The sequence below is a fragment of the Cicer arietinum genome, chromosome 4 (genome assembly GCF_000331145.2).
Source record: "Cicer arietinum cultivar CDC Frontier isolate Library 1 chromosome 4, Cicar.CDCFrontier_v2.0, whole genome shotgun sequence".
NCBI lineage: Eukaryota > Viridiplantae > Streptophyta > Magnoliopsida > Fabales > Fabaceae > Cicer > Cicer arietinum.
Genome location: NC_021163.2, coordinates 44,631,237 through 44,638,480, shown reverse-complemented (window position 1 = coordinate 44,638,480; position 7,244 = coordinate 44,631,237). Strand labels below are relative to the sequence as shown.

Genomic DNA, 7,244 nt, shown 5'->3' with positions numbered 1-7,244 from the left:
TGTACGCCGGTTTAATATCCATTACTTGGAAGGTTATCCCAAAGATGTGGGGTCCGATTTGAATTGGCAGGTCAATCTCACCAACCACTTGTCTTCTAGATCCATCAAACGCTTTCACCACCAAAGCACTAGGCTTCAAATAGGCTCCCTCAACAAATAATTTTGATAGTGTCGATTTAGGCATGACATTTAATTATGAACAATTATCTACTAGCACTCGTGCAAGAATATGATCGTGACACCTCACAGAGATGTGCAGTGCTTTATTATGCTCTATCCCTTCAGCTGGTAATTCATTATCACTAAAACTCAAGAAACTACTAGCAGTGATGTTACCGAAAACTCTATCAAACTGATCGACAGTGATATCGTGAGTAACATGGGCTTCGTTTAAAACTTTCATCAGTGCCCTTCTATGTGCTTCAGAATTCAATAACAAGGAGAAAACTGATATCTTGGAAGGGGTCTGATTTAGCTGATCCACCACCTTATATTCACTTTGCTTGACAAACTTCAAAAATTCACTAGCTTCTTCTTCAGACACCGTCTTTTTACTGATCTCTTGTCCTTTTATGGTATGATACATATCTTCTTTTCCTTTTTCTCCATTAACCTCTTTTTTCCTAAGTTGCTCAGGAGTGTATACTCGACCACTCCGAGTCATTCCACCAATCCCTGAGATGTTAGTGACCTCAGTTCCTTTAGGTTCACAACCATCACTTGGTTGATGATCTGCCAAGTGGGATGTGACTTCGTATTTCCACGGTACTGCCTTGGTATTTCCATAAGGAAACGGGATTGGTGTTTGGACAATTATTGCATTTGGCTTGTTATGAGTTGACTTAAGATTCTCTTTTTTGTAAAGAATTTCCAATGGTTTTGGGAAAGATATATTATTTTCCACACACGACCCCATGGTGAACACATGACCATCTACTGCATGTTGGTCTATCCCATCTTCAATGAAATTCACAGAGGCGTTCCCGTGACCTGGCAAAGGATTGCTCCCTATGTTGGGATTGTCCTCCTTGAAGGTAAGCCATTTTGCATTAATCAATTCTTGCACTTTAGATTTTAGGGCTTGACAATCTTCAATGGAATGCCCAACGGCTCCTGCATGATATTCACATTTGGAATTTAGATTATACCATTTTGGAAATGGTGGTTCAAGAGGTTTCATTAGTCTTATGACTACCATTGAATTTTGAAGTAAATGGGGCAACAATTGGCTATACGTGACAGGAATTGGATCAAAATGGGTTATCCTTTTTTCTCGATTGACAGGTGGTCTGTAGTGATTCGAGATTGGGCTCTAGTTCCATTGATTTTGTGGGGAAAACATGGTAGGTGGTGGTTGATAAAAATGTGGTCTTGAAGGGTGATATTGAGGGTATGAAACTTGTGTGGTTGCGGCCACATATGGATAAGGGACGTAAGGAGTTTGTGGTATTGGGGGCTGGAAATTTGGGGGTCGATAAGAATTGATGGGTGGAAAATAGGAGACTCTAGGGTTTACCATTACAACATTGGCATCCCCCTCTTTTTTTTTTCTTTTTTGTGAATGCCATTTGGGGTCGTTTCACGCTAGTTGCTGCACAGACGATCTTGCCACTCCTCATCCCACTTTCTATCATTTCTCCTATCATGACAAGGTCAGAAAAGTTTGATGATATACTCCCAATCATCCTGTCGTAAAAAGGCGATTGGAGAGTATCCATAAACATACCCTACCATTTCTCTTTCAGATGATGGAGGTTCTACTTGTGATGCCATTTCCCTCCACCGTTGTGCGTATTCTTTGAAAGCTTCGTTGTCATTTTTCAATGAATTTTACAATTGCATTCTATCAGGGGTCATGTCAATGTTGTACCTGTATTGCTTCAAAAAGGCATCAGCTAGGTCTTTCCATGAACGAATTTGATTTCGCTCAAGATGCATATACCAACTTAACGATGCCCCACTCAAACTGTCTTGGAAAAAGTGAATGAGAAGTTTATCGTTATGAGCATGAGATGCCATTTTTCTGCAATACATAGTTAGATGATTTTTAGGATATGTGTTGCCCTTGTATTTTTCAAAGTCAAGAACCTTGAATTTGGGAGGGATAGTCACATCAGGAACCAAACACATATCGAAAGCTTCAAGGCCATAAACATTATACCCCTCAATAGCTTTTATTTGCTCTTCCAAGACATGAAATTTTTCCTTTGATTGTGTATCATCCCCAATGTGAGGTTGATGCCAATTTCCATTAGTATCGAAATGGGGTACTTGGGGTGCAATATATGGAATATTTTCTGAGGGTTGAGTGTTTTGGGGTGGCAAATAGCCCAAAGGAGATGGAATTTGTGATTGGTTTGGGGGTTGACGACTAAAGGTGGAGTATAACCGGGTGGAAGACCGTACATGGGAAATTGCATAGTTGTTGTACGAGGTTGTTGGGTAGTCGGGGTAAAGTCTGGTGGGTGAGAAGGAGTGGTTTGGTGTTCTTCATTTGCAGTCGAAGGATTCTCATCTATATTCCCCTTCCTTGACAAAGCCTATATAGCTTCTAAGATTTGATCAACTTTGTCCTTCAATTGGTTGACATCCATTCTCATCACCTCTTGATTTTGCTCAAGTTCTTCCATGATCTTCGAGTTTGCACGAGTCTGATAAGGGTGTCGGGGAAACAACTTTATTGATTTTTTCTGTATTTTTTTTTTTAAAGGAATAAATAAAAATTATGAGTATGTATTAAACATGAATGGAATGAAAATGCAATTATTATCTTTTTTTTTTTTTTACATTTGGATGTTGGGGAATCATAAGTCTTGCACGAATTATTAATGAAAGAAGAACATGAGAATCGATAAACAAAATAGCAAATCCTTCATTGATGAGAAAAAAGTACATTGCATTTAAATTAAAAAGCTACATCGACTATGGTATTTCAATCATCTTTTTCAAAAGGACAACCAATCTTCTCCTCCAATTCTTCTACTAAATGTTTGCAATATTCGACGAACTTGTAGACTTTGATTGGAGTGTTGAGTGGATGCATTACTGCATCAATCTCTCTTAGATGTTTTGGAATTTTTATGATTGCCTGATTAGCTAGCATTGCCAATTTCGAAAAGCAATCTTTCCAATGCTTGCCTTTATCTTCCAACTCTTTATAAATCTCTTGGTTCTTCAATTACCCAAGCAACACCATGAAACGCTCCTCCCAGTATATGGTTTCATCCTTCAAGTCATTATAGATCTTTTCTTGATAATCAATGTAATTCTTCAACTCACTAGAAGCTTCCGTTTCTGTTTTTAGTGCATCTTGGTATTTTGAGAGTAATTCTTCGATTTATTCCTTCTATTGCCTCTCATTCCTTACTTGACCCTCATATTTATCTATAATTTCTTTCAGTTGTTTCTTTAAATCCTCAAACTCTTTTTTTATCTTCTTTTCAGAGCTTGCTGATTTTGCCCACAACTGCTTCCATATATAGGCTTCTTCGATAGGTGCATTCTTTTCTTCCTTTCGCACATCTAACTCTTCATTTGCACCTCTCAAACAATCTTGTATGTCAAGTTTATTTTCTTTTTCGATTTTCAACCTCTTGTTGCTTCTCTCGATAAACTGACTCTTACAAGTGTTTTCTGATCTTAAGTTGTCGTTCTCTTGAGAGACTTTTTCTAATCTCGCTTGTAGCTCTTTTTTCTCTTCTTCAGATTTTAGCAATGATGCTTTGAGTTCTTCTATCTCTTCATTTGCAACAAGGATAGGTTCAGGCATTTCCTGATCATTTGAGGGTGTACTGTGGAAAGGCAGCTTGATTTCTTGGACTCTTTTCTTTACCCATTGTTGATAGGGTTCTTTTGTACTGCAACTTCTACATCCGAGTATATTTCTTTTTCTAATGATCAACTCTCAAGCTCGACTTATCCTTCTCACCATTGGTGGGTCTACTATACCCGTATTGTGCAAAACAAAAGCCTCCAATGACCTATCATATGGTTTATCCAACATGGGGTAGTCGAGTTGTCTCAGAGCTACCATTGGGTTGTAATTAATACATCCTTTCATTCCCATGAGAGGTACATTTGGAAAATCTCTGCATCGACATATTACCTCTTCCACCCCTTGTTCTCTATAGTACCATGAAATTATATCTCCAGTAAGACTAGCTATACTTTGAGTCCATTCACGATTACTCTTAACCCCAACATGATACCCTTTCTTGAACATGTGAGACACAAACCAAGTATACAACACTGGAACACAACACAAAATTGTTCCCCCCCCCCTTCTTCTCATGTCGCATATGCAGAGAGTAGTATACATCAGCAAGAACCGCAGGAACTGGGTTTTGTTTATGTGTGTTTAAAGCTAAGAAGACATTGATGGCAGCAAAATCTACAAAATTATCAAGGTTTGGGAATAAAACATTACCATAGATAATTAGAGCCAAAACATCTATAAAAGCATTCCATTCTTTTTTAGCGGCTAAATCCTGACACTTTTGCTCTAAATATTTTCTTGAAAAACCATGAATGGCTCCTTTTTCCTCTTTTGTACTTGCCAACTCTCTTATGTCAATTTTCAACACTTCAGAAATTGCATCCAAACTCGGTGGTTGCCCATCATATCGATAAGGATTTCCTTTCTCTAAGGAGTAACCCAATATTCGCTCAAATTCTTCTAATGTCGGGGCCAACTGAAAGTCTTGGAAAGTGAAACATCTTAAGAGAGGATCGTAATACTGAGCCAATGTTGTGAGGGCCCCTGTTTGCACATTCACTGCCAAGAGATTTAGAATTTTTCCATATTTGTGAAAGAAACTCTCACGTTGTATAGTTTTCATTTGACTGGTGATGTCTCTTAAACTCTTCAAATCAGGTTGCTTGAACTTTAAAAGTAAAGTTTTTCTTTTTTCCAATCCCATTGTCCACTTAAATAGCACGTGACTAAAGTTTGTATGATTCCCCAAAAATCCTGAAAGTTTATGCAAAATGCTAATATGTTTTATTTTTCCTCAGAAAGAGAGAAAAAAATGTCATGAGATATGAATGAAACTAATATATATATAATGTCTTGAATATATGAGATAATTTTTTTGGTTTTCATAGATATTCTTACAATGAAATGATCTATTGGCTTATGTAGTGAAACTCTCACAAGGGAGGCTCTATGGTTCTAAACACGGTTCCTAGAGCCAATAATCCTATTTTAGAATATTGTCAACAAAAATATGTAAACTATTTGAAGTGACAATAACCTCAATAGGATCAAACTCTAGGTGAGATCTTCATGCTAACCAAACAGGATGTACATCCAGAAGGCTACCGCTACGCAGTCTCGAAACTAAGCTTAAGTTTTGTTCAAACCTGGGTATAAGGTTCCACTCATAAGTGTGTGTCTCAGTAAAAGTGTAGGTGTTGAATAAGCATAATTCAATAACTCCATAATACTAACAAAACATATATGCATATACAAAATAAATAAATAAAATAAAATAAACTAAAGATATACTAGCTTAAAAGAATATTATAATGTCAGCTAATACTTATTAAGAAATAATAAACACATAAAGAAAATAAAAATGAAAAACAACAATTATGCACAATTAATTTGTATAGGTTTGACTCTCTAAGAATGTCCCCAGTGGAGTCGGCAGCTGTCGCAGCCTAAAATTTCGAGTTTTCATCGAATTCAACGAAGTCGCCACCAAAATTTATTTTAAAATAGGGAAAATATTGGGAAACCCTTAAAAATATAAAAAATATAAAAAAATGGTATTTGAAACCAGATTTTGAGTTCGGGAGTTGATTATGCGTAGGGAAGGTATTAGCACCCTACGATATCCGCTAAAAAACGGTTACCTATAACTAATTGTGCAAAATTATATCAACTTAACTATATTTATTTCTCTTTATTATTAAATATGGATATAAAGTTATTTTTTATAAATATGATTTTCTTGAGATAAAAACGTGTTTAAAAGAGTAAAAAAAAGTTTTTATTATTGTGTTTGACAAGAGTGTGATCTTGCTCCTACGTATCTCCCGGTGCGATTGAGAAATCAAAGCTACGTAGTTCTTGATAAAAAATGTGGATGTGTTGATTGCTTTTAAATAAATTGTATTTTTGTTATTTAAAAAAAAATTAATTTTGACAAACATAAAGAAATAAACTTGTTTGATTTGGATAATTATCTTAAAATATGAGTTTTAAGACGATTGAGTTGTACAACTCGTGTCTCAAAACTCAAAGAGTAAAAAAACAAGATGTCACATCTAATTTAATACTCTTATGAAATTTTATTATTTTTATTTGTTTTTAATATTAAACTTCAAAGTTAAAAAAAAAAAAAACTTATATTAATATCTCAAAAAAAAAAGTGATATCTAAATAAAAAAATAAAAAAGAGATAAAAATATAATAATTATTTTTTATATTAGAAATTGATTAAATATTCAAGCATATATATTTTAAAAATAAAAGGCAATGATCAAACTAAAAACAAAAAGTTGGACCTGAAAAAACGTAAATGGGCCGCACAAAAAAAACCATGCCCAATATATTCAGAAACCTGATTTGTAAAACAAACCCTAACTTGAAAAAAGACATAGGCAAAACCAAGATGAGCGGCGGCTAGGGTAATGGAGGTTGGAGATCAAAAATTTCAAAAGAGAAAAACAGATCCATGTTTCCACGCGAACTTCATCATCAAGACCGTGAACAAGAACGGCGTTGGAATGAGGCCGCTGGATCAGGTCGTCGAGGAAGAAGGGGAGTCAGAGTGCGAACGGAGTGACCAGGAAACACGGTTGGCATTCCGGCGATGACAACGACGTTCAAGGTTTGAGTTTTTAATCCTATTATCTCTAACATTTTTTATACTCAGATCAATAATAATAAATAATTTTCATCTTTTATTCATAACTCAAACTCAACATATTACATTTAGATTATGATTGGGAAAGTTTAAGGCAAAATCAGAAAAAGCTATATTTTTAGGATATTCAACAGAATCTAAGGTATATTGTATCTTTAATTTGAAAACCAAAACTATTATTTAAGTATGCACATATTATTCGATGAGTTTAATGATCTTGATTTAAAAAAGAAAGATGATGAGGAGGAAGAACAATTTGGGCAAACACAGTAGATTGTTCCCCAAGAAAACGAGATTGATAAACAATCTTCGTTTCAAACTCTTCCTAGAAGTTGAAAACTAATACGGGATCATCCTCATAACCAATTCATT

At 35.4% G+C, this 7,244-nt stretch overlaps 1 pseudogene; it reads right to left on the bottom strand.

Moving 5' to 3' along the window:
• LOC140920076 (uncharacterized) overlaps positions 1 to 6,868 on the bottom strand; it is a 13,609-nt pseudogene extending 6,741 nt beyond the window's left edge.
• Between the last annotated feature and the right edge of the window lie 376 nt (positions 6,869 to 7,244).